Source organism: Mauremys mutica, chromosome 19 (genome assembly GCF_020497125.1).
Source record: "Mauremys mutica isolate MM-2020 ecotype Southern chromosome 19, ASM2049712v1, whole genome shotgun sequence".
NCBI lineage: Eukaryota > Metazoa > Chordata > Testudines > Geoemydidae > Mauremys > Mauremys mutica.
Genome location: NC_059090.1, coordinates 8,067,726 through 8,094,794, shown reverse-complemented (window position 1 = coordinate 8,094,794; position 27,069 = coordinate 8,067,726). Strand labels below are relative to the sequence as shown.

Genomic DNA, 27,069 nt, shown 5'->3' with positions numbered 1-27,069 from the left:
TCATTAAATAAAACACTCAACCCATCTCCCCACCCCCAACCAGTGACACACACATTTTACGAAGTCTGGAAATCCAAAGTTAAGGTCACGCACGCCCTGAACTGTGATCCTCACCCCTTGCATATCTACCGTTATTGCGTGTAAGATGGAAACAGTTGGAGGTAAATTGTGATAAGGACTTTATGAACTTCTCAGTCTGGCTGCTGATCTCTCATATATCTAACATCCACTGCATTTCCGTCACTGACCAGTAGAGTCATGGAACAGTGAAGAATACGGGCTGTGGTTTTGTATGAACATATCTACCACAGATCTCCCACGACCCCGCTGGCCTATTGTGTCAGCTACTAAATTCAGTGGTCCAGCTCTTCAGAGATCTGCAGGCCAGATGTAGTAGCTACATGTCGGTGCTAAATCTCACAGCACAACAACTTTGCTTTTAGTTTTAAAAAATACATTCTCCCCTGTTATTAACAGCACTTTAGATCGTAAGGGTCTAGTTTATTTTTCACCATTTAGCTAGACTATTAACTTGGGCTCTCATCCAGCAATCAGACCCGCATGGGTGGATCTCTGCCCCTGGGGAGGAGCCTCAAGTAAGGATCCACCCACCTGGATTTGACTGCAGGACTGGGGACTCTGACAACAAAAGAAGTTTGGTAAGTTTCAATTTTTCTCCTTCACAGTCACTTCCTGCTTCTCAAGCCCTAGCAGAGAGCAGCAGAGCTGGGTTCACAGCACTGCCAGGCAACGTTGAAGCCAAAGTCGGTTTCCACTGAAATTTAAAACACAAGCTGGAGAAAAAAAACAAACAAATCCAACAACTATTCAGTTGTGTAAAAGCCTTTTAAAAATACATAAAAATCTGAACTTTGGCTCTACAATCCAGCTGACAATGTCCCTTTAAAATGTCTGGATTGAACTCATCAGTGATAATAAAGACTCAGTGACAATGTAGCCTGCCTCACAAGTGGAAAAGAGAAGGCCAGGGAGCCCTAGATCCATGCTGTGGATGTAGGCAGTTTACAAGTGCTGACAGAGTGGGATTCTTTTAAAGCACAGGGCTTTTCGGCATGTTATTCGAACAGGACAATGCCCAGGAAAGATTTGCAAGGATCACTAACACCACGCTTAGGAAACGCGAGGTCTGCAAACAAGCGACTACATCTCCTCACGGTCAATAGATTGTATTTGAATTAAAAGATTCCTAGGTGTCTAGGCGAGGGGTCTCCAACGGGCTGACGACTCAGCATCAGGAGGGCGCGTTTGTTACAGGACTGCAGGAAGCCCATACCCCCCCGCAATTTGGACACCCCAAAGGGAAGATCAAACTAACGGCCCTGCCTCCCAAGCCCCACAGCAAATCAATTTTAGTTTCGTTCTGCTGTGAATTTACAGGAGCAACAGAGGCACTACCATGATCATCAGCCATTGTTCGGAGCTCTCTGCGGGTGCCGGGGGAGATACCTGGAAAGAAACAGGAGTCTCCACAGCTGTAGAGAAATCTCAGGTACTTGCACTGTTCCTCGGCACTATAGGCTAAATCCAGCCCAGCCTGATCCCACCTGGAGCAGCCAGGTGAAATTTACTAGGATCATATCCGTTTTATTCATAGAGTTTAAGGCCAAAATTCTGATCACCTGGTCTGACCTCCTGCATAACACAGGCCAGGGACTCTCACCCAGTGATTTTTGCATCAAACCCTTAACTTCTCTGTGGGCTACAGTAGATCTTGCAGAAAGATATCCAACCCGGACTTGGGGGTTCAGGGAATGCTATGGCCTGTCCCCCCAACTTGACCTGGGATTCATGGGCGAGAAATGACCATAGCTCTTGCCTAGGAATCAGCAGACCTGGGTTCTATTCCCAGTTCTGCCACTGACCTCTAGTGTGACCCTGATCGACTCATTACCACTCTGTGCCTCTGTTTCCCCTCCCACCCTTTGTCTGTTTAGACTATAAGCTCCTTATTGTTTCTGTCCAGTACCTAGCACAACAGGCAAACAGAACCAGTAGAATGATTAGCCAGAACGAGGGTGAGAGACCCTGAGCAAAGAGGACAAAAAGCAAGATAGAAATGTTTTGGTCAATTCTAGGGTAGCACTTGTGTCTGCATTTCTCTTGGCCATCAGCGACGCTCACCGTGAGAGGAAGCAGCCAAAAGAAACTAAACTAAAACCTGCTCACTAAAAATTCTGAAATCCCTTCATTTGAAAAATCATATTAAAGAAGGAAAATCCCTCTGAGGGAGGAAAATGAAATGAGATACGGAGTGAAACAGGTACCCCCAGCGGTGGGTAAACCTATTTCAGGCGCAACCCTGTATAGGAAATCTGAGCTGTGTGTGGTGCGTTCATTTGCATGCTCTCCACGGTGGCTCTGGGATGATTTTTTTGCCCACTTGCCAGGTAAAATTGAGCCCAGAGAGCCAGCGGGTTTCGCTTACGTCTCCGCTGGTAACTCAGAGGTGACATTTCATTTCCCCCAAATATAGGGCATGTCTGTATTGCAATCACAGGTTGAGCTCGCATCCTGGAGCAGTGAAATCATGGGCAGTACAGGCCCACCTGGACTACTGGGTAATAACTTGCAGGGCTGGCCAAGCTGAATCACGCATTGTCGTGACTTCACTGCTCCATTACCACAGCTGTCTAGATTAGAGCTAGCTTGGGTATGTCCATTCAAGCTGCTGTCACACTTGTGATTATAGTATTGACATACCCATCGAGAGAATACCTCCTCTCCAGACCCAGGAGTGGAACTATGCCAGGGACTGCAGGTAACAGGCTCCAGTACCCATTACGATGAAGGGATCAGAATAGGAGGCTGCCCTCTTTGCTCTGGCACCTGGATTCCAACATGCTTTTAAAAGGAGTTTGAAGCTCAACTCCCATTGGCAGGTGAGCCACTGGGTCCTTTAAATCACATCGGATAACACTGTCTTCCACCATGGCACATGCCAATCCAAAGCTCAGGGAGACACAAGGGGGCTTTAACGAGATATGGCATGCCACAAGTGTGGATGCATCGGAAGAGATGAACATCGCATCGCTCATATCCACTTGCCTAAATACCACTGGGCATTTACAATCATCTGCCGATAATTCGCTACCCACAAGGTTCCTTTCAGAGCTAATCTCAGGCTGTAATATCAAAGGGGGTTTTCGAGGTAGAAATACAGATCCACCTGAATACTAGAGAAAGTATTATTAGCGACCGTGGGGAAGGAAATCAGACAGCCTGACGTAAGAGAGAACTGAACTGTACGCTGGTTCTTCACACTACGCAATGATTGCGCTTTCACTACAATTAAAAAATTAAGACTGCACCCTGACTCAAGGTCATCGGAATGACTTTCCAGCTCCAGAGCCTTTTCACGATCATCACGAATCGTTAGTATTTACAGAAGAGGCCTCGACCAAGCTCAGGAGACACTAAGGCTACACATACTGCGAGTCCCATGCTCATGTGCCCACTGTGACATTGCACGCCATATTCTTCATAGTGATATTATTATATGACGACGGCATAATTATGATGCATTTTGTACAAGTGTCATTGGAAACGTTATGATTTTGCGGAATACGATGATGTTATTTGTGTGCATGTATCATTTTTGTATCTGAAGTTACGAATATTGACCATGGACCTGTATTTCACGTGTAGTCACACCTGGGAAGTAATGGCTGCTATTACTCAGCAAGGTATGCCAGGACCTGCGACCAGACTCCAGCTCGGATACCAGTGTTTTTCCACAAACCGAGTCTGAGACAAAGGGTTCCTGCCATATGCTAAAGCTATATAAAGGCAGAGAGTGACCTCACTGGCTGTTCTTCACTCCCCCCCAACTGAACACTTAAGAGAAGCTCCTAAAGAAAAGGACTTGGAATGGGGGAGGGAATCCCAAGACGCAAAGCAAGTGCAACTTGTCCCTTAAGAATCAGCAAGCCTGCTTGTATCATCAGCCCGGGTGAGAATGCGCTAGTTCATATCCTACCTTTCTAGTATCTTAGGCTTAGTTTGTGTTTTTGTTTATTTACTAGGGGATCTGCTGGGATCTGTTTGCTGGCCCTTATAATCACGGGAAATCTATCTTTCTGTAATTAATAAACTTATTTTATGTTTTCATCTAAACCAGTGAGTTTGAAGGAAGTGCTTGGGAATCTTAGCTCAAGGGGCAGGGGCATTTCCTCTCCACATTGAAGTGGAGGCGAACTGGATAATAAATTCATACTGGTCGGGGTTTTGACCAGGGCAGGACGGTACAGCTCTGGGGTCCTAAGCTGAGAAGCTGGTGGTTATTTTGGCTGTAGCCTCTCTATGGTTGGTTCATGCAGTGGCAGGACAGGCTGTGTGTTACTGCAGCTGCACGTGTCCCTACCTGCTGGTGGAAGTGTAAGACCGGGAGCGGGTCTGCAGCTTGTCACGGTAGCGTGGACAGCAGCAGCGGAGCCACAGCAGAGTACAGACTCATGGGTTTCAGTGTGTATACATGAGCAGGGGAATCACGCCACTAGCTCAGTGTAGACGTACTTAATACAGAGCGCTCCCCTCAGATCATACCCGTCCAGAGACCAGCCTGCAAAAGACTAAATTCTCTCAACTACTACTGAAGCCAAGGGGAGCTGAAAGCACTCAGCACCTCCCAGGATCAGACCCTCCATCAGGAAGGTTTGCACTCAAGAAACAATGTCAACTCAAAGCTGGCCAACACTTCAGATTCTGTATAAACATGTTTACACCAAACCCAAGAGACATGCAGCCATTCGTTTCTTTTCATTCCAGTGGAAAAGGGTTTTATACAGATATTTTAGGATGCTGTTCAAATGCAAAACAAGAAACAGTTGCTTTTGGGGGTGGGGTTTTCCACTGAGAGCCTGAAAGTGAAACTGAAGTTTCCATTTTTTGGTTTATATTATCTCAACAAATATTTATTTGTCCAGGCTGAGAGAATCACAATAAACAATCAGCATGAAGCAAAAAGAAAATTACATTTTCAACACTAGTTCAGTTTTAGGAAACCAAGTGCTCTTCGTAACATGGGCCAGAATTCTGATTGGAAATATTATTAAGAAGTGGTCAGTGTCCTTTTAAAGAATCAAACTCAGAAATGACTATTTATATGGTAGAGCCATATATAAATAGCACTGTTAGTGAGGAAGAGTGGGCTAGTGGTTACTGTACTACCCTAGGAATCTGGAGACGTGAAGCAATCCTACCCTAGGAATCTGGAGATCTGAATTCTCTTCTCTGCCACAGACTTCACGTATGACTCTGGGAGAGACCCCTCTGGTTCTGGTTCTCAGCGGTAACATGGGTATAGCACAGGCTGTTGTGAGGATACACACAGTGAACACCGCACCATCCTCAGTTACTACAGCAATGGGTGGCCATGTAATACCACAGATATTGCCAGGAACAAGTGACAGTCTAAAGTCCAGAACCTACAACTGGACCCTTGTGGGTCCAAATGCAGGACCCAAGGGCCTCATCCAGTAAACAGTACCAGGCCCGGTGTCCCCGGGGGGCTACTGGTAGCATGTGCAGGATCAGACCCCGAGGAAGAAAAGTCCTACAGTTAAGACAAGAGTAACATTTTCAAAAGTACCCATGTGACGTACAAGCCTAAGTCCCATTTTCAAAAGTCACCTGGGCATTTGGGGCACGTCTACGCAGCAAGCAGGATCCCGCAGCAGCGAGTCTCAGAGCCCGGGTCTAGTTGTGTAGATGTTTGATACCTGAAGCTTAGGGAGTGGGGTCTTCAGAGCTGCCACGTGATCCTGCTTGCTGTGTAGAAGTACTCTGAGTGCCCTATTTCTCACTGAAACTAAGTGAGGGCAGGGGACTGGACTCAATGATCTCTCGAGGTCCCTTCCAGTCCTAGAATCTATGAAAATGGGCCTTTGGCACTTGAAAAGTTAACCCCAAATCAAAATTAATCTAACCCCTCTCATTTCCATAAAAGGCAGCTCCCACAGAACTTCCCTTTAAGTATCTAAGCAAACTGCTTTAAAAGATGCAAGACTAAAAAAAAAAATCTTTAGGACCCAGACATTTCATAACTTTTGAGAATGAAAATAAATTGCTATCTTAAAGGGTCACCATCAGTTGAAAACCCTGGCATCTGTATGAAAGTGCTTTCCAAGGAACAAGCAAAGGTCGGGCTACACACCCAAACTGCTCTGACTGAACTAAATGGGTTTCTAAACAGATTTAGTTAAGTCGGCACAAACCCCTTGCAAGCTAAATGTGGACATCCGCTTATGAGGAGTTGATTGTGAGTTAGCTTGCGATGGCGATGAACTGATTTAGTTACAATAGTGGAAGGATGAGACGACAGCCTCAGCTCCATTCATCAGTGCGGCTTACCCCAGCTCCAAGCAATGATGCACTGCACCAGCTCACATTGGACAGCTCTGCCCATCCATGGGGTTTGCACAGGTACAGCTATAGGGACGCGGTAATCAGGACAAAGCCTCTCTCTATTTTTACAGCTTTCACATTGACAGCACCTTGTGCACAGTCAGTTTCCCCTGTTGTCTGCGGGGGTTTTGCACACAGCAGTGGGCGAGGGAGGGAGAAACATTTTAAAAAATAGGAACATGTGATTTTAAACCCACACACATTGGCAGGAGGACTTGGGCAGGTGTGAGATCTGAAACTATTACTCATTCTTTTAAAAGTGACTAGCTTTAATTGGTGTCACTTTACACTCTCGGGGTATAGTTATCTGCTAAAAGCACCTGCCAGAGACCAGGGTCCTATCTGAGTGGAGACAGTCGATATCGAAAATGAAAGCAGTGATGCTGAACTGGACATGCACACACTGCAAGGGGGAATAACACTGACAGATTGTTTGCAAAGCTGGGTGTGCCACGCTGGAGGAGGCTGCGGGTGGAAGAGGGGGATAGAGAGGGGTACACCAGGGCTCCATGCCCCTGGAGCTGGACAAGCCCCCTCAGAGCCGAGCAGATGGGGTGACGGGAGTGGGAGGAAGATCTCCAGAACACACAGAGGCTGTAAGTGAAGTGCCCACCCAGAGTAATGAGACGTGACCAAACCTGAGGAGCGGTTCAAGCGCTAGGCGCAGACAGATCCCCTGAGTCGCAGAGACGCACTTCTCACTAGAGAAAGGAAGAAAGGAAGGGATCAGTTACCTCCATCCAAATCACCAAGGGAACCCCAAGTTACTCCACTCATCGTCTCCCTGCCCTCCCAGAGATACCCCCAAGGACCAGACCTCACACCAGATCTGACCCCTACCCTCCTACCTACCCCCCAGGGGTCAGACTCCTCCGTCACCCCCCTGCCCTCCTACCTTCCCCCCCAGGGTCAGACTCCTCTGTCACTCCCCTGCCCTCCTACCTCCCTTCCAGGGGTCAGACCCCCCCGCATCAATCACCTTCCTGCCCTCCTACCTACCCCCCATCACCCCCCTGCCCTCCTACCTACCCCCCCCTGGGGTCAGACCCCCTGTCACCCCCCTGCCCTCCTACCTCCCTTCCAGGGGTCAGACCCCCCCGCATCAATCACCTTCCTGCCCTCCTACCTACCCCCCCGTTACCCCCCTGCCCTCCTACCTACCCCCCTGGGGTCGGTCCCCCCTGTCACCCCCCTGCCCTCCTATCTCCCAGGGGTCAGACCCCCCCGCATCAATCACCTCCCTGCCCTCCTACCTACCCCCCATCACCCCCCTGCCCTCCTACCTACCCCCCCCCGGGGTCAGACCCCCTGTCACCCCCCTGCCCTCCTACCTCCCTTCCAGGGGTCAGACCCCCCCGCATCAATCACCTTCCTGCCCTCCTACCTACCCCCCATCACCCCCCTGCCCTCCTACCTACCCCCCATCACCCCCCTGCCCTCCTACCTACCCCCCCCCCAGGGTCAGACTCCTCTGTCACTCCCCTGCCCTCCTACCTACCTCCCAGGGGTTAGACCCCCCCGCATCAATCACCCCCCTGCCCTCCTACCTACCCCCCCCGTCACCCCCCTGCCCTCCTACCTACCCCCCCCAGGGGTCGGACCCCCTGTCACTCCCCTGCCCTCCTACCTACCCCACCCCCCGGGTGCCAGACCCCCAGGCACCCCCCTCCCGCCCCGCGCCGTTCAGAGGCCCGGCCCGGGGCGCCCCTCACCGTCACTCCGGCTCCGCTCCGGCCGGCGCTGGGCAGGAGCAGCGAGAGCTACTGGGGGCAGCGCCTTCCTTCGCAGCCGAGACAGCGGGCCCAGCGCGCATGCGCGCTCCGCGCGGGGCACCCTGGGACTTGTAGTCCGGGGCGGCCATCGGCCTTCGCCCACGTTCCGCCTCTAGCTCGCCCTGCCCCAGGCGCAGCAGCAGCAGCAGCCACCTGCTCGGGGGGGGGCGTGATCCCCCAGTCCAGTCCCGCCGCAGCTTGCGGGGCTTTACTGGGGCTCTCCCAGCCCCCCACTGCCACAGTTTTGGGGGGTTTTATGAGGGCTCCCCCACTCCAGCCCACCCCCACTTTGGGGGATTTTGTTGGGGGTCCCCCCACTTCCCCAGCTTTGGGGCCTTAAGGTGCAACACCCAACCTCCCCCTATAGTTTCTTTGGGGCCTTACTGAGGCTCCCCCAGCCCAATTGGCACCTTCTAGGCCTTTGAAACCCCCCCACACCCACACACATGCTGTCCCCCCCCCCAAATTCATTGGCCTGATCCTCCTTGGACTCCACGTGTGCAGGGAGTTGGCTGACAGACCCATCCCTGCCCAAGTGGGAGGCGGTTCAAAGGCCCTCTCAGGCGAGCGCACACGGCCAGGCCCCGCACACTCTGTCCCGGCTGCCGCCTTGCATAAGCGGGACCCAGTTCTCAGACACCCCTTCCTGTGCTTGGGACAGGCAGGTGCCCAGTGTCGCTGACCCCGGCTGCTCCAAAGCCATAAACCAACCCCCCACCCTCCAAATCATAAGATTGGCTTAAAAATCATGAGACTTGGGTTTATTTCTTTGCCTTCGGGTCACACGCTGGTCCTGTTTTCAAGCTTTTCTCTGCACCCAGGAAGGCTAGCGACTCACTTTTGATTTAAATGACAGCTGAGATTCTCACATAATCACATGACTCTGGCTGCTGGGGCTTTAAGAAACGCCACAAATATTGCGAGACTCGGAGCCTCCCAGCTGCTCTAACTTACCTCTCTTCCCATGGCTCCTTATCTGGGAAGCAGAGATAGTCACAGTGCAGTGCTTTGGGTTAAACCTCTGGTCCGGTCCCTGCCCTAGGGATTGGGAGCAGAACCCTAATGCCGTGTCTATACTGCACAGGGGCAATTTCTGTCCACTTCCAGGCACCTTTATGCCATTCCATTTCCCTTCTGCTCAATTATCACAGCTCTGCTCCTTCTCATATCCTTTTCTCTCTTAGTGCAACAGCTGCCTCCTCTGCATCTCCTGCCTCCTGGAATAGCCTCCCTGGATTTCCCCAGCTCGTTTCAAATCTTCTTTGAATCTCTTCTCTTTCCTTGTCTGCACCTCTTACTGGCACAAGGGGAGGGAAATGACATCTATCCTAAAGCATTTTCAGAGAGAGGTTGGATAAAAGCTGCTACCCAAAATGTTATCAGATTCTATTGACTTATCAAGGCCTAACAGAAACAACCTGTTACAGAGACAGCTAGTGAGTCTGGAAAATGGGATTAAAGATGGGTGTTTTATGATCTGGGGCTTCCCGCACAGAAAATCTAGTTTAAAAAAAAATTGTAATCGGTCGTCGGTCACTTGGTGTTTTACAGAAGATTTACTTATGCAGATTAATCCCCAATCCCTGTTAAATTGTCTGCACTGTTTAGCTCTTTAGCCCTCTGACATCAAACAGGCTTAACAGGACTGAATGAGAACCAGGGGCACCTCCAATGCCAATATCTGATGAACACTAATCGTTACATTTTTGCCTGCGGGTGATAAAGGCAGGATTAGGGAAGCGGCACAAAGGAAGAGAATCACCTGGAGGATTAAAGAATCTTTCTGTTCCCTGCCTTGAAGACAACAGCGGCAAAGAGAGAAAAAGATTTGTGTCTGCAAAGGAAAAATTGGAAAAGCAGAGGGGTGGAGTGTCTCAGTTTTCTCCCCTGCAAAATTCAGACTAAATAAAGTATTTTGCAGGGAACAGTCCTGCAGGGGTAGGGCGGGGAGCAGTGGACAACATGACTTTGCTCTTTCCTCCTTCTGAGTCTTTGGTAGTTTTTTATTATGATGCCTTTTGTCGAAATCTTCTTCTTGCATGTGACCGGAGAGATACCAGTGCGGTTGCTTAGCAATTGATTTATAGCTCTAGCGCTCGTCTATGCTTTTGAACTGCTTTGGTTTCGCTTTTCTTTGGAATTAGTGAGGGTCAGATTCTGATCTCAGGAACAGGGGAGGAGGTTTTAAATGTTTTACAGATTCACCAAGCGTGCACACGTGTCTGCAAGTTTACAAAACATTTGGAAAAGTTTGCAAGATAAAGAACATAAAAATGGCCATACTGGGTCCGACCAATGGTCCATCTAGCCCAGTATCCTGTCTCTGAGGTTGGCCAGTGCCAGATGCAACAGAGGGAATGAACAGAACAGGGCAATTTTCAGGTGACCCATGCCCTGTCATCCAGTCCCAGCTTCTGGCAGTCAGAGGTTTAGGGACACCTAGAGCATGGGGCAGCTGACCATCTTGGCTAATAGCTACTGATGGTCATGTCCATGAAATTAACTAATTCTTTTTTTGAACGCAGTTTTACTTTTGGTCTTCACAGCATCCCCTGGCAATGAGTTCCACAGGTTGACTGTGTGTTGTGTGAAGAAACACTTCCTTATGTTTGTTCTAAACCCCCGGCTTATTAATTTCAGTGGGTGACCTTTGGTTCTTGTGTTATGTAAAGGAATAAATAACGCTTCCCTCTTAACTTTCTCCACGTCATTCATGATTGTATAGACCATTATCATATCTTCCCCCTTAGCCGTCTCTTTTCTAAGCTGAACAGTTCCCGTCTTATTAATCTCTCCTCATACAGAAGTTGTTCCATGCCCCTAATCATTTCTGTTGCCCTCCTCTGTATCTTTTCCAATTCTAATACGTCTTTGTGGAGATGGGGCGACCAGAACTGCACACAGTATTCCAGGTGTGGGCAGTGGGGGGTCGGAGGGGGTGTATAAACACCGCACAGGGTTACAGGTTCAGATTCATATTACGGCATTATTGTGCAGGCTTCAAGAGGCTGCATGGGGCAAAGCCGGAATAATAAGGAGGCTCTCGGTCAAAACTGAGGTGCATTGGTTGAGCTGTGTGTCTAGGACAGTTGGGTGTGACTGGAATAAAAGCATCAGCACTGAGGTGCATTGGCAGAGCTAGGTAAGGGGGTTCTGGACTAAAAAGCCCCATGTGATCAGGGCTGGCTCCAGCGTTTTTGCCGCCCCAAGCAGCGGGGGGGGAAAAGCCGCAATCGGCGGCACTTCAGTGGCAGCTCTACCGCTGCCGCGTCATTCTTCGGCGGCAATTTGGCAGCAGGTCCTTCCCTCCGAGAGGACTGAGGGACCCGCCGCCGAATTGCCGCCACAGAGCTGGACGTGCTGCCCCTTTCCGTTGGTCGCCCCAAGCACCTGCTTCCTTTGCTGGTGCCTGGAGCCGGCCCTGTGGGTGATGTTACAGATGGAGATGGAGAGGTGTTAGCAGATCTGGGTGCAGGGCTAGGAAAGATCAGACTAAAGGTGCATTGGCTGGGTTATTTGAAGACCTTGAGGGCTTGTCTACACTTAACATGCTACAGCGGTACCTCTGTAGTGCTTAGGTGAAGACACTACCGTTGGTGTAGGCACTCCAGCTCCGAGAGGTGATATCGACCTAGAGCTGTCTACAGCGGGGGTTAGGTCAGATTAACTGCGTCACTGAAGGGTACGGATTTTTCACACTCCTGAGCGATGGCGTTTACCAACCTAATTTCCTAGTGTAGACCAGGCCTGAGTCAGACCAACAGAGAAGTTCTGTGATGCAGTCAAAGCTGGTTTTGGTCCATGAAGGAGGACTGCTTCTCTTCATGTCAAAGTGGATTTCGTACGGACAACATATCCATCCACTGTGTCCGTAGTATGAACATTTTCCTGGCTGCTGGTCCTAAATGTATTACTGTAGCCACTTGCTGATGTGAAGTGACTGGTATTTAAGAGTATCTTTTTAAACTGTCGACAGCATGTTAAATATTGGTGAGAGTTCTCTGATAGGAGACATTATCATCAACTACGAACTCCTAGGGTTAATGTTGTTTTCTATCACAATGCAGCAGCACTGTTAGAGGAGCAGTTCCTCATTGGAACCAATATGACAATTCACACCAGCTGAGGATCTACCCTGGGATATATCTACTGCTTTGCCAGAAAAGCCCAGGGAACCGACAAAAGACTTGGTTATGATCAACTGTCCTTGGACCAGATTCAATCAGCTTGAATAGTTACCACCAATTCGCACCAGTGTAACGGAGGTGAGAATCTGGGCCCTGTTTCTGGAGGCTCCGGAGATGCCCAGGTAACACTATCTGACCACTCTGTGAACACATGGATGGATGGAATGTTATCAGATCACTCTGACATCATAAATGTGGTTGTTGCAAAATCATCAGACTGTTCTTTGAAGCTCTAATCTATTATGTTTGTGTGCGTCCGCAAAGACCCTGGAAGCTCATTGGTGATAATCCTCAACTTGCTGCCTGCTGCCAGCAGGGCCTACAGATAAGGATGTGATGTCTCACTTTGCATCTCCCTCTGAACTTTGGCCGGACAATTTGCATTCCAAAGACAGGTTGCACTAACCAGAGCCCAAGGGTTCAGCTTGTCAACCCAAACAGCTGTAAAGGTGTGGCTCCACACACCAGGACCATGTTTACAAACCTGAGAATGGATCTTCTTGAACCACCTTTAACAGATGAAGGAGTTACGTTGCGTTCTGCATTTGGTCGTCAGCAGAACTGGGTTTGAAGCAGGGTGAGGTCTGCTTTTGTACAAACAGGACTCCCTTCTGTGTGCTGCAGAGACATGAACTTGCCACCAGAGCCCCATCAAAGTGCTAGATGGTGTTTACATGAGGCATCTTCGTTGACTCCTGGGCATAAAGCGTCGAGGTGAAATAGCCAGCAACACTGTATTGGAGCACAAGAACCTCAACCACTCCTTTGCATTAGAGAAGCACGGAGAGGTCCCAGATGAGATCGAGTCTCCATTGTGCAGGGCGCTGCACAAACACAGTAAGAGACAGCCTCTGCCCCAAAGCGCTGAGCCTCTACATTGACAAGGCAGGATTTTTATCCTTGTTTTACAGCTGGGAAACTGAGGCACAAAGGCCCAGCTCCTGACAAGTACGTAGGCTCCGAACATCTGTGAAATCACTGGGAGCTGGGAGCCTAAATGCCTTTGGTGATCCAGGCCAAAGAGGGTAAGTGACTTGAGGTTTGCAGCAATGCTGGGTGTTGCACACAGAGCTGCTGAGTCTCAGCTGAGGGCTTTACTCACAAGGCCAGCCTTCCAGCCCGCTGAGGGAGACGAGTGCTGCTTTGGGGTTGCCTTTAGATGTTTAGGAGGTGAACTCTGGGAGCTGGGACTGTGTAGCACTATGGGTACGTACAGCACCAGCACAATGGGGCCGTCTCAGGTCGGGCCCTGCACCTGCTATTGTAATACATATAATAATAAGGTGAGGGAGCAAAGGAGAAGAGTGTGTGGGGGGGATTTTCAGAGTACAATCTTACAGCACAGGGAAAGAGAGGAAGTAAAGTGGTAGCATCAGCACAGAGCCATGCTGGATACACGGGCCCAGATCTGCACCTCAGTCCCATTGATTTCAGTGGGTGATAGGAGCCTAAACACCTTTGAGGATGTGGGCTGCAGAGACTTCCTTTTTGCACTTCACATGCCGATGGCCAGCACAATGCAGCGTTCTCTCCCATGCTGCTCTGTGAGTGGATGCTTCCCGATACCCCATACGCACATACCCAGCTACCCAAATCACCAGCACAGCACCCAGCGGCGGGGGAGAGTCTGTTGTTAGCGTAGACAGGAACTGGCTAGCCAAGATTTGTCCTCGCCCTGGTTCTTTTCTTGCAGCAGAGGCTGAGTTAACTTCTCCATGATGACCACTTCCTCTGTGTTTTTGAATCAAGAACCTGTACTGAGGGATATAAACCCCCATGCTTCAGGCTCTGATAAGTGATGGGGGTTAGAGGTTGATACTTCAGGGAGGAACTGAATAATAATATATGGAGATATACCTATCTCATAGAAGTGGAAGGAACCCTGAAAGGTCATGGAGTCCAGCCCATTTGCCAGGACCTGATTTTGCCCCAGATTCCTAAGTGGCCCCCTCAAGGATTGAACTCATGACCCTGGGTTTAGCAGGCCAAGGCTCAAACCACTGAACTATCCCTCCCCCCATCTATATAGGGAAATTGACTGGGATAGCTAGAGCACTTTAAATTCCCACCCTACCTTATTTTGGCATAACTTCCCATGCAAACGCGTCCTAAGTGTTAGGAAGAAACTTCCCCTATGGGCAGGTTATTACATCTGTACTTTCCCCTGACACCTCTGGTGCTGCTCAGAGACAGAAGACTGGAGTAGACGGATCACGGGTTTGCTAAGGTGGTCTTGTCTTCTGGCCCCCAGGAACCAGCTGATCCTTTTGCTACTGGAGAAGGGCTACATCTCCTCTGTCCCAGGGAAGTGGCTGTTGTGCTGTGGTGGGCAAGATGCCAGCCTGCAGCCCTCTTGGCTTCTCTTCCTGGCTCTGCTGCCAAATCGATGGCTGAGTCACCTAGGATAAATATTTCAGAAATGGCCCTGGATTGTGGGTGCTGAGTGTGAGACACCCGGGGGCCTGCTTTTCAGAGATGTTGAGCCCTCCCCCTGCCCCATCAACTCCAGCTGAAGTAAGTGGGAGCTGCAGGGGTTCAGTGCCATTAAAAAGCTACCCAGGGTGTCATGTTGAGCGCCTAAAAACGCAGACATTCCCAATCGGTATCCCCATAATTTGACTACTGTGGCATAAGTGACTGGGCCAGAGTCACACATCAAAGTCAATGGCCGAGCTAACAATAGAACCCAGGTCTTCTGTGCCTCAGTTTCCCCACCTTTGTACAGTGCTTGCTGATGTATGGGCGGAAAGATCTTAGAGCGAAGCATTTTAGGGCAGATCCTCAGCTGGGGTAAATTTCCTTTGTGCTCTAGCTCTCCTGGGGTGGATGGTGGGTCTGGAGTGAGACTCTAGTTCACAACGGCTTTTCCCTAGGTTGTTTCCTCACCTCTATTGTTTTAATTTGTTGGTCGTTTGCTGCTCGGTGGTCGGCAAAAGGCAGATATTGCTGAGCTTGCCTCATGCCCGCTTTGCCTGTTGCCTTCATGTCCCAGGAGCAGGGAGCCTGGCGGTCTCAGGGGCCGGGAACAACTCCGAGTGGAGCTCGGGTTGCACCTCTTCCTAATCGAAATCCGGCTGGAGGCCTTCCAGACTCTCCCTGAAAACAGGTGCCACCTAGTGTACAGAGCTCGGCACGGCCGCTAAAAACCAACCCACACCAAAGTAGTTGGCAGAGTAGGGCAGATACTAGGGGTGGGCGGGGGCAGGACAGGGTGTTATCGTTCGACCCAGATGAAACCCGGGGCCTTTTCCTGGTTTTGCTTCACGGGCGGTGAGTTTGCAGCCCTCACGCTTCACCTGAAATGAGAGCGGCGTTGACCGCTGGGGCGGGGAATTCAGAGGGGAGGCACACGCCAGGCTCATCAGCCTGGCTTTGTGGTCCAGCCGTGGCACTAAGGGGGTGCGGAGTACGTGGCAGCAGCTCTGTGATCATTTGTGCTGGAGGCTGAGCTGGTACTGGGGACGTTTTCTGTTTGAATAGATGGTCTAGGCACAGCGGTACCATGAATCCCAGTTGAATAGGGGGCTGTAAGGAAAACAAGCCTGAAGGAAACAGAGTGGCCCAAGATAAGTCCCGCAGGCCTGTCTCCCAGCTGGGGAGGACTGACCCCACCCCAGAGTCTAGTTCAGAGCTCAGCTGGGAGGTGACTGATCCACCACAGGGGAGGCTCAGCCCAGCTCCCCTTCAAGGGCCGGCCAGCCTGTGGCGAGCCACTTTGCTGCTCCCGCTCCAGGGTTGGGAGGAGCTGGACAACGCCTGCACTAGGTGCTTCGAAGAGCCCGTCTCTGGGTTCCCGCCTGCTCCCAGAACTGCTTTGGAGGAGCAGGGCCAAGACCTGGGACCCAGCCGCTCGAAAGGCTGGAGCAGTTCGGAAAGGAACAGGCTCTCTCGGCAGGGGAGTCGTTCAGGGCTCAGCACACGGGACCTGCTGGGGCGTCTGAACGGGAGGGTTGCCAGCAGGGGATGGGAAGCTTCTAGGTGAGCCAGAGGGGTGTAGAATCAGCAGACTGTCATTTTAAAATCCTTTTTCTCTATATGCTTTGGTCCGAGGGCTCAGACCAACGACACTCTGGTTTCCGGAAGGCTCTCTGCTGCTGTTCACCCCGCCCAGCCGCCCGAAGGGACCTGCGGGGTCAGAACGGTCAGTCCCCGGGGGGCTGGATACCTGGTGCGGTGCCCTCAGAGGACAGAGCTGCCGCTAGCCCTGCATCGTGTAGGGGCAAACGCAGTGGGGCCTGGGCACACCCCCTTGGCACCGGCTGGCATGGCAGTGGCTCCATCCCCCCCGGTGCCCCTCGGGAGTTAACTTGGATGCTAGGGCAGAGATGGACAAGGGGCAGCAGCTTGGCTCTTCGTCAGCTGTCCGTGGAAATGGGGCTTTTAAAGGTCTGTGGGTGCTCAGCGATGTGGGGCTGTGGAGGTACCGGGGAGATGCAGACGAATGCAGGCCTGTGCTGATGCATCCGAGATGGGAGGCTACACACCTCCCCTAGGCTGGCCCTGCCAGGGGCTGGCACAGGCTGGAGCAGTTTTAGGGGAAGCTCTAACTTGTGGCAGCACCTGTGGGGCTGTCCCAGCCCTGCCGAATAGAAGGGCTGCCGATGGGTCCCCAGAATGCCCCCTATGTCGAGGGGCCTCCTCGGCGGGGCCCTGCTGCGCTGCCTCTTTGAACGATCCCCAGCCTGCCAGGTGGGAAGGGACCCTCGCTGCTCCCTGCCCCCTTCCAGCCCATGGTGTGCAGTTTCTACGCTCCCACCCGAGATCACAGTCTGGCAGCCACGTGGGTCGGGAGCACGGCTTGCTTGGCACTCCCCGGAGCCCCCTCCAGGCAGCCCCTTTTCAACAAGGCGTCCTTGGGCTGCTCTTTCTCCCCGGGCCAGGGTGGCTTCTGCAGCAGGAAGCAGATTACCAGGGACAAACAAAGGTGATTTTGTTTAGGAAGGGGATGGGCACCTTTGACTGAGATGCTTCTGAGTGCAGCTGTCTGCCAGCACCATTTCGTGGGCACGTTACGGAGCCGGCAGCTGCTGCTCCAGCCTTCCTCTCCTCTGCCCTTGTCCTTCCATCAGCTTTTACTAGAGCACAAAGTTTTCTGAAAACATGTAAACAATGGAAATGAATCTGATCACAAATATCTAATAAAAGCCCTCTCAGCTGCACTGGGCAGTGCTTGGTAAACCTGAATGGGGGGTGGGCATTGACGGCTTCACACCACCCTTCTGCTCCCTTCCCCTCCATCATGGAGCTGCTGGGAGACATATCAGTTTCTGGTGCAAGTTAGAGCAGTCTCAGGGCTGCTCTAACTTGCACTAGGAGACAATGGTTCCCAAGGAGCTATTCAGCTGGCCAGGATTGCCAGAGTGCATTGTGCTACACCCTTGTCCCTTCCACTCCTGGAACACGCCCTGTGCCAGCTGAGGATTGTCCTACACTAGGGAATCAGCAGCAGCTGCCAAAGGGGACTTAAGAAGGACTGAGTTTGGCTGTCTGGGTGGAGTGTCATTGTGCAGAGGCAGAATAACTAGCCCTGGCTCTGATCCTGCTCTCACATGAATGCAATTGAAAGGAGAACTGGGCCTTATCTTTCCAGGCAGGAAAAGGGAAAGGGACAGAAAGGAAAAGATGGGGTTAAAGGGACTGGAAAACTATCCCAAGCGAAAAAGGAGCTAAAAGAACATCAGTCCTTTACTCCATATGGCGAGGGGCCATTCACACTGCTAAGGAACCACAACTCAGATACAGACCCTAAGTCCTTACCCTGTGACACCCTCTGAGATCAGTGTTACCTGGGCATCAGAGCCAGCCTGCTGCAGTGGGAACCCCAGCAGGGCAGCCGGTGCCTGGTCCAGGTGTCCTCCTCCCCCAGTCTTAGTGGTTCTGGCTGGTTCCTGAGCTGGAGACTCTGGGGTAACTCCACTGGGCCTGTAGGTGTCTGGTCCCCATGGTTCTTGCCACCAGTGACGGCGGCTTTGGTGTGGCCACCTGCCTAACTAGCTAAAGGCCTGTACCAAGCCTCTGCCCTGCTACAATGCCCCCAGGCTCTGGGGTGGGGTTGAAATCTGCATTCAAAGTATGTAGGTCAGGCCCCTCTCTGCTGTCCATTAACTAATTCATACAAGGGCAGCTGTCAGAGGGGAGCTGGCTCAGCCTTGGTTGGAACCAGGGATGGCTCTAAGCCATTGACCAGAGCCAGGCAATCCCCCCTCCACAGCAGCTCCCTTCCAGTCTCCTCTGCTGCAGGCGTAGCCTCTCCAAACTGGGTACGACAGCTAGAAATAAACTCTGAAACGCCTGATCGCTGAGCTCAGCTAACAGGGGAAACCCAGAGCTCGTTAGGACACCTCGGTAAGCGTCCTCCTCCCCACTCAGCAAAAACCTGCCCGGCTCTTTATATTGCACTTTCCCTTCGCTATAAATCACCATGCGATTTCCCGGTAGCTTTGCAGCCAGTGCTCGCTCTCTCCTGCTTCTCCCCCCTCATTGTGGGGACTGCCCCTGTAGAAGACCCCTGGGTCCCACTCACACCACTAGGGGAGTGGTCTGCTGGAGCTGCCAAAGGAAACAGTGGGGTGCTCCGTTCCCAGGTCTGTTGTGCTGGACGTGAGAATGGCCTGGATCAGTCAGCAGAATCCTGGCCAGGCCAGAGACTTCTCTTGCCGTGTGAGCGCCCTGAATATTAGCAGAGTCCTTGCGATTCCCTAGCCAGCAGGATCCAGCAAGTGAGGGTCTTTCTCTAGTCCAGTGAACAGAACACATTTATCCCACCTGGAATCCATAGTGTTGCTGATGGAGCTGCTGATCGTGCTCTCCTGAGTGTGCAAGGATAGGGGTGGGGGTGTTCACTGGTCCCCAGACCAGCTTTGGTGCATGGCCCAGTGCTGCCAAGCAAGGTGACACCGACACCATGGAAGTAAAGAGATTAAAAATAGTACAGTCTTGATTCGTCGTGAAATTCCCCCCAATAGTTTATATGATCAACAGTCTAGCGCCCAGGGCTTCTTCGGGCTGCCCGACTGACCCCCTGAATTCTGGATTTAAGGAGAGTTGGTGTGGGGTGTTCAAACTTGGGATTTGGCTCTCGATCCAGTTTTGATGTAGACTATTTACAGCCCGGACACCCCCGGCAAAGGGCCAGGATGGCCAGGAGTGTAGCAAAGTAGACTTAAGCATGCAATGCTCTTGTATGTGTGAGCTGCCTAATTAAAACTCCGATGTTACTGGAAAAGAGCCGTTAAATGCCTAATTGCTAATTACTGAGTCCAGAGATGAAAGTCACAACAGATGGTTAACAGTGCAATTAGTGACACATATTCGGAGCCCGGCTTGAAAACAAAACAAAGGAGTTTAAAGAGAGAACTCTAGGGGATGGCTCCTGTGTCACTGAAGACAGTGGCAAAATTCCCATGGACTGCAATGCGGCTAGGAGCAGCCCGTACTCAGGATTTGCTCATTAGATACTGGTCAGTTTGGGTTCATAACATCCCCTAGATCTTGGGCCTCTCCTGTTCTTTAAGCATCCGTATTTCAGAGTGTGCACAGAGCAGGTACTTCAGATATTCTGCCTCTTTCTCAGAACGTCCGATCCCATCTTCCTCACTGCTCAGGATTTGGCCTTTTGGCTTCTTGACAAGAATGGACCAAATTCAGCCCTGGTGTAAAGCTGCACATCTCTCAGTGCAGCCAATGGAAATCGTTCCTCTGTACCAGCTCATGCTGACAAAAGTGCAAGGCACGTAGAGACCAGTCATTGGAGCGTTGGTGGCAGGAGCATGCTTGGCTGAGGACACCTTCCAGGCAGGACACACGTTTCGTATGTTGGCATCATCCATATGTGATCCTTGCACGTTGCACAGATACACGGACAGGGCTGGACGGGACCCATTATCTGTAACACAATCACAACAGTGTTGTTTGTGAAGCATTTTCTCTGGCCCCTGCGCCATCTCCCACCCCAGCAAAGTGCTCAGGAAGCGCTGTAGGAATTCAAAGAGTATATATAAAATGAAAAATAAGCACACTGGGCCCGTTAAAGAAGGGCCCCAAAAATGAATCCATCGGCAATGCTCTGGGAAATAAATGGGTTTTCAGTAGAACTGGTTGGAAAATACCGGGGGTTCTCTCAACCCTATGGACTTTTTTTTGAAAAAAATTTGAATACTAGCAAATTTCAGCTGAAAACTGAAATATTTTGATTTGGCAATTCTGCCACAGTGCCTCATACTCCCATTTTCCTCTATAGCCTGGTTAGACTACATCACCCATGATGCACCATGGTGTTCCCTCTTGGACAGCGTGGGTGATGCATCATGGGAGTCACTGGGTAGGTGCATCATAGGAGATGTAGTCTTGCTGGTGCCCTTCTTTAATGGGGCCAGTGGGCCTGCATCCTCACCCTTGGCACGACCATTATGGCAGAGCTTACAAGGGGCCTCTTGGAGGACAACCTGTCTTCCACAGTCCCTGCACCAGGGGAATCCTCCCCCAGCTGGAACGGAGACTTTTAGGGCTCCTTCACACCCGCTCTGTCCCTTTTACCCGGCGTAAATGGGCTGGACTCCGATTAGTGCAAGGCTCTCAGCCAGGAATCCTGCATACGTTGTGCCCACTAATCAAGGGGCCATCTGACTCTGGGACCCCTTCCCTGCTGGTGCATCACAGCCGCTGGCCATCCCGAGGGATGCAGCCAACGTGCGTGAAGCAGAACGGTTAGTGCAGACTCTCAGCGGAGGCATTTCGTGGAAGAAAACATACAAATAGAAATGCCTCCAGTATGTGGTCTCCCCTCCTCCAAGACGCCAAATCAGCCTCCGCTTTTCATCAGCAACCCAGAGCTAGAACCCAACATACGAGTGTCTCTCTTGCCTGCCTGCCTGAAACCCGAGTCATTCCACACCCCACTATGTCTCTTTAAACGTGTCCCTTTTCCCCTCTTTCTCCTCCTTTTGAGAAAACCCACCCCGGGATGTGATACTATCAATGCAGGGCTGTTTCCATACCATTTAAGTCAACTTCACGTCCAACAGCAGCAACATCCATTCCCGAAAGGCGAACGAGATGACAGGCTGGAGCTCGTTGGTTGCTGGGTGAAACATTTTTTTAACTCTTCCTCCTTTTTTTTTTTTTATTCATTTGCAAAAAAAAATTCTCCTCAAAGTTTCCTGCTTTCCCTCCTGTTTTCCTGGTGCCGGAGAGTGGGGGGGAATAGTGACTTCTGTCTTTTTATTTTTATTTTGTTCCTTTCGTTAACCAGCCAGCTCTTTTCTTTATTTCAAAAGAAGAGATTTATTTGTGGGATTTTATAGAACCATCGCTGCACTGGAAAGAAAATACCAAGCAGGTATGTGATTTTGATGGCACTCCTTTATTTTTTTTATCAGTGTGATCATTACCCATACATAGCGCTCGGGCAGGGAAACAGAGCTTGAAAGAGTTTAGTTTTTCATAAGTGTTTAAATAGTTTCGAGAAGAGACATGGCTACAAAGAGAGATGGATCCAACCCTAGAACAATGGTGCAGAGGCTCATTTCTGTACCCGATGCATTTCCAGTTCAAGCCGAAGGCAGGATTTTTAAATGAGCTGTTTTAAAGCTCCGTTTGTTTGAGACCATAGTTATGAGTTTGTGGAATGACAGTGTAGGGACTTTCTATGCCCTGTGTAATATCAACGTTGCTTTGCATGTAGGTTACTCCAGATGCACTGTCCAATATTTCGGTGAGTCTATAGGTTGTGAGCGATGTCTCTACTCTGGCTGTAGAATGCATGCTAGTCTTTTAAATATGGTTCTATAACACATTGGGCTCAAAAAGCCTCCTGGACGGACAGGGTGCTTGTTGCAGGGTTGCGATCGCCAATAATGGATTAAAGCTAATTTTCAAGCAATGGGGATTCATGAAGGGGTTTCCCCTGGGGTTTAAAGACGAGGGGGTGTAATCCTGAATCGGGGGCTGGGAGCTGAGGAGGCTGGTGCCGGTGGAGAGGGATTGGGAGCAGGGATCCATTAAGTGAATTGCAGCTGGGCACTTTACACACACCAGCAACACAGCGCAGGCTGGGTGTTGCCACTGCAGCCTGGGAACCGGAGGGTGTCATTTCAATGGTTAAAGCCTGCCGGTGCCCCTGCCAGGGGCTGTCCATCGCTCTCCGGCTCTTTCACAGAAGTCACCGACGGTGATCATTTGTAGGGAAGGCGATTAGGAAAGGCTGCTCCTCCTCCCCTGTCTGACTGCATTAAAGGAGGCAGGGAAGGTGGGTGGCACTGGGAGCTTTGCTTGTTGGGGGAAGGCTGGGATGGTTTCCTTTGAGCCTGGCCGCACGTCCTCCCTTGGTAGGGAACAGGTATGTGCCGCCGGCCCAGGAGAGCCTCATCTGCCCTCTTTCAGCCAGTCTAGGTTTGAGGGTGGGGCGGGCCATGCAGGACAAAAGGTGCCATTATTCGGAAGGGAGCCTTGGCACATTAGGGATGAATGGAGTATTGAAAAACGCACCAGCGGGGACTAGATTATTTTTCAGCCCTTCATAACGGAGCCGTTTGTCTGCTGGCGGGTCCCCGCTGCGAGCTCGGGGAGCGGCATACAAGCAGGGAGAGCGCAGGAAGTGGGGAATTCTCCACGGTGGCACGTCCTGGACGTTACAGCACTTGCTCCATTTTCTACAGATCCACATTACGGCGCTTGCTCCGTCGTGCCGATAGGTCTAAAGCGCTCGCTCTGTTGTCTGTAGGTCGCCAGCATCTTTAGCTCCTCAGTGCAAACGCAGCTCTGAGGTCACCCATGACACACGTCCCCCAGGCTTTGGTTGTACCACATCGGGGCTTCTTTCCAAGGCAACTAATGGAATTCCGGTTTGGGGGGGTGTTTTTGAGTCAATCTTTAACTAGTGAGGAGCAAAGTCGGTCTGGAAGCTCGGTTGCTCATTTGAAGCTTTTCTGAACGCCTCCTGGCTCCATAGGGCTGGTGATCTCACCCAGTTTGGTTTCCTGCTGAGATGTTTGGGGCTCGTCACCTCTGGCTGGGTCGCAAGCCCTCAGTAAACCAGCCTGTCTTGCCGAGTTTCTCTACCGCTCTTCCGGCCCCGCCGAGCTGGGAAGCACAGTGGAGCATGGAAGTGGGAAGGAAGGTTTGCCAATAAGTTGTGTGTGAAGCGTCAGGGTGATTGATACTGTATCCGGATGGGCTCCCTTTTCCCCCTTGTTACCTCACGCTCTTCGCAGGGGAAGTGGCCTTTGACGGCCAAAACAGGAGGGTCTTTGACCTCTAACGGTATGTGGCCCCAGCAGCCGTGCTCTTTGCTGATGGCTTCCATGCAATAAATCGGGTGGGTAGGGGACTAGTCTGGGAGTTGGGAGACCCAGGTTCAAGTCCTGGCTATGACACCGACTCCTGGTGTGACCTTGGGAAAGTCACTTAGCCTCTCCGAGCCTTGTCTCCCCGTGTGTCCAATGGGGATAATAACAGGGCCCTGCCCTGCGGGGATGGCGTGTGGAGAAATACATTAAAGATGGTGCTCAGGTATTACAGTGATGAGGCCTTAGATGGACGGAAAGTCAGCGGCGCTCTGAGCAGGGCTGAACTGGGCCTGACGGCTCATAAAGCAAGATAAGTTCAGTACACTGGAAGCATGGTGTAGAGTGGGGCCCATCGTGGGGTGGGGCCAGGCCTCAGGAAGTCCCTTCCCAATCTATGGGCCAGGAGAATGAAGCGGGAGCTGCAAGTCTCTCTCCGGGGGCAGCTTGGGCGAAGATGCTCACGTGCTTCCCAGTCGTCTCTGGCTGGGCACGCGGCGGTTGCATTTGACAAGGAGACAAGCCCAGGGGAGTTCAGACGTCTCCCAGCCAAGCGTGTCAGAGTTCAGGCTGATCTCTCTGGGTTATCTCCAGGGGCTGCCACAGACGGGGGAAGCTGCCTATCATAGCCGTGTGCTGAGGGGCAGCGGGTTACCTGGCATGGGCTGCGCAGTGCGTGGCATCTGGGAGCCCGTGGGAGAGGAGGTCATAGGGCCTAGCTGGGGGGATGTGTTAATATCTGCTCTCAAGGGCAGCAGGTACCCAAGCCAAGACTTTTCATTCAGGACTCAATGAATTAGTCCATTGATGCCTGCAGAAAATGTAGAGACGGGGCTTATATACCCACCAAACTCTGCCCGCTGGGTGTAAAGCGGGCACTGTCCGGCAATACAGGGACACTCCGGAGGTTCACACCTATGGGCATGGCTCGGCTCTTGCCATTGTTCCTGAAAGCTCCTAGACGTCGGTCCAGCTTGGGCATCTATATCTTTATGTTCCTTTTCAGGTCAAGATCCTGGTGGGAAGGGGGAGTTTTTTGCAAACAGGCTGTTCTCGTATCCAGCTGAATTTCATGTCCACATTTCTGAGGGGGCAGCTGCAGATTTCCCCTCTTCTAGCTTCACTAAGCGGCCAATCTGACCTGACCTCTGCAGCTGTGAAAGGTCCTGGAGTCGATGCAATGGACCTGGTGTGGTTGGCTAAGCAGGGCAAGGCCACGATGTGTGGAACCTGTCATTGGAAACCACAGCCCCTGCGCTCTGTGGGTGTGTCTACACTGCAGTAGAGGCCACAGATTGGTGTGGGAGGGGACAGCTCAACCACCCCGCCCTCGCCACACCTCCAGACCTCTGAACGTTCGCGGATGACCCTGAGCTGGGAGGGGTTGCAAGCACTTTGGAAGACAGTATTAAAATGGCCTTGACAAATTGGCGATCGGTGTGAAATCAACAGGGTGAAATTCAGCAAAGACAAGGGCAAAGCGCTACACTGAGGAAGGAAAAATCAAACACAAAATGGGGACTAAGTGGCTAGGCAGTAATCCTGCTGAAAAGGGCCTGGGGGTGACAGCGAATCGCAAATTGAAGATGCGCCAACAGTGTGAAGCAGTGGTGAAAGAGGGAACTATTCTGGGGGGTATTAACAGGAGTTTTGTATGTGAGACACAATTGTCCCACTCTGTTTGGCGCTGGTTGAGACCTCAGCTAGAGAACTGTGTCCAGTTTTGAGTGCCGCACTTTCAGACAGATGTGGACAAATTGAAGAGAATTCAGAGGAGAGCAATAAAAATGAGGGAAGGGTTAAAAAAACCTGCTCTGTGAGGAAAGGTTGACAGAATTGGGCATTTTTAGTCTTGAGAAAAGAAGACTGAGGGGGATGCTTAAGACGGTCTTCACACATCTTAATTGCTGTTCTGAAGAGGACAGTGATCAATTGTTCTCCACGTCCACCGAAGGGAAGACAAGACGCAATGGGCTTAATCTGTACCAAGGAAGATTGAAGATAGATATTAGGAAAAACTTCATCACTCTAAGGGTAGTTAAGCTCTGGAAAAGGCTTCCAAGGGAGATGGTGGAATCCCCATCACAGGAGGTTGCTAAGGACAGGTTGGACAAACACCTGTCAGGGACGGTGTCCTCAGCATTGGGAAGGAGCGGGGGTGGACTGGATTACACCTGAAGGTCCCATAATTCAATGACCTCCCTAGCACACAGCCCACAGACCTGAGGAATTTGCCTCTACAAGCAGCTGCTGAGTGGCCTCCCAGAGGCTGAATGCTGTGGGCTTTGATTCTCTTGGGAAAACACCACTATATTGACTTCAGTCACTTACTACTTTAAGGCCTGACCCATAGTCCACTGAAGTCAGTGGAAAGACTCCCATTGACTTCAATGAGGTCTGGGTCAGGCCCATATGCTGGTGGGAGTGAGAGCCAAGCTGGGCCTAGTGGGTAGGTGGAACATCAGGGACTCATGGAAATGCGGGGCTGGAAGGGACCGCGAGAGGCCAGCTAGTCTGGCCCCTGTGCTGAGGCAGGACACTGGACACCTGCAAGTATCTGAGGATTCCCTGGCCAGGTATTTTACTGAGTGGAGTGTGCACAGAGAAATGACCAATGCTGGCTCAGGTCAGCCTGCCATGTGGAGGAACCCATGGGAGAGGGCAGGGGTGAAGCGATCTCTGAAAGGACCCCCACAAACACATTGTCCTGATGCTCCTCATAGAAAAGGCTGTAGGGCCCACCCCAAGGTCTGGAAATTGGAGAAGCCTGGGCCACCAGCACAGGGTCCCTGTACCTTTGCCCCAGCTCTGGCTCTCTGCCCCTTCCATCCCTCCTGCTCCCTGGCAAGGTGCTCCTCTGGAGCCGTGATGCCGGGATAGCTGGCTCCAGGCTACGGATGCTTCACACAGGGGGTGGGGAACCTGGGGCTGGATTATTTTTTCTGACTAATTTCCATGGGGCCAGGAGAGTCAAGGTGGATCCCCCAGATGTGGTTCACCCTGAACCTTCTGCAGCCACCCTGGGGCATATCGTACCCACTCCCCAGCCTGGTCACTGGATCACGCAGAGACCCGGGGAATGCGCTGCCCAGATAGCTGAACCCACATTCAACTAGAGGAGATCCCTCCGTGCACAGAGCGCTGGGGGACAATCTAGGCCGTTCATGCTGAAGGACGCACTAGCTGACATTTGGCTACATCTCATGCAGTCTTCATTCTGCCTTGGGTGTGCTGGTCCTGTACTGTACTGCTCAGTACTCGGATGGGAGATTCCCAAGAGAAATGCAGGATGCTGCAGGAGAAATGTTGGTGATAAGTCAGCACAGAACCAATGTCCCAGCCCAGGGCTAGCTGCTGTCTCTCCGGTGAGATGTAAGGTCCCGCCCACATATGGGCATAAAAAAT

The 27,069-nt window shown here is 51.4% G+C and overlaps 2 protein-coding genes across 9 annotated transcripts in view; one reads left to right on the top strand and one right to left on the bottom strand.

Moving 5' to 3' along the window:
* DTX2 (deltex E3 ubiquitin ligase 2) overlaps positions 1–8,228 on the bottom strand; it is a 60,058-nt gene extending 51,830 nt beyond the window's left edge. For 3 of the 4 annotated variants that reach the window (XM_044993527.1, XM_044993524.1, XM_044993528.1), the window contains exons 1-2: positions 8,136–8,227; positions 7,062–7,124 (exon numbers count right to left, since the gene is read on the bottom strand). The gene's annotated coding sequence lies outside the window, so the exon portion shown is untranslated. Of the gene's footprint in view, positions 1–7,061; positions 7,125–8,135 lie in introns of all 4 variants that reach the window. The other variant, XM_044993522.1, reaches the window with a different exon arrangement.
* A 4,420-nt stretch (positions 8,229–12,648) lies between these two features.
* The window catches only part of SSC4D (scavenger receptor cysteine rich family member with 4 domains), a 44,514-nt gene continuing 30,093 nt past the window's right edge, over positions 12,649–27,069 (top strand). For 2 of the 5 annotated variants that reach the window (XM_044993351.1, XM_044993347.1), the window contains exons 1-3: positions 12,649–13,407; positions 15,375–15,488; positions 16,433–16,523. The gene's annotated coding sequence lies outside the window, so the exon portion shown is untranslated. Of the gene's footprint in view, positions 13,408–15,374; positions 15,489–16,432; positions 16,524–21,391; positions 21,466–21,641; positions 21,720–27,069 lie in introns of those variants that run through there. The other 3 variants (XM_044993348.1, XM_044993349.1, XM_044993350.1) reach the window with 3 other exon arrangements.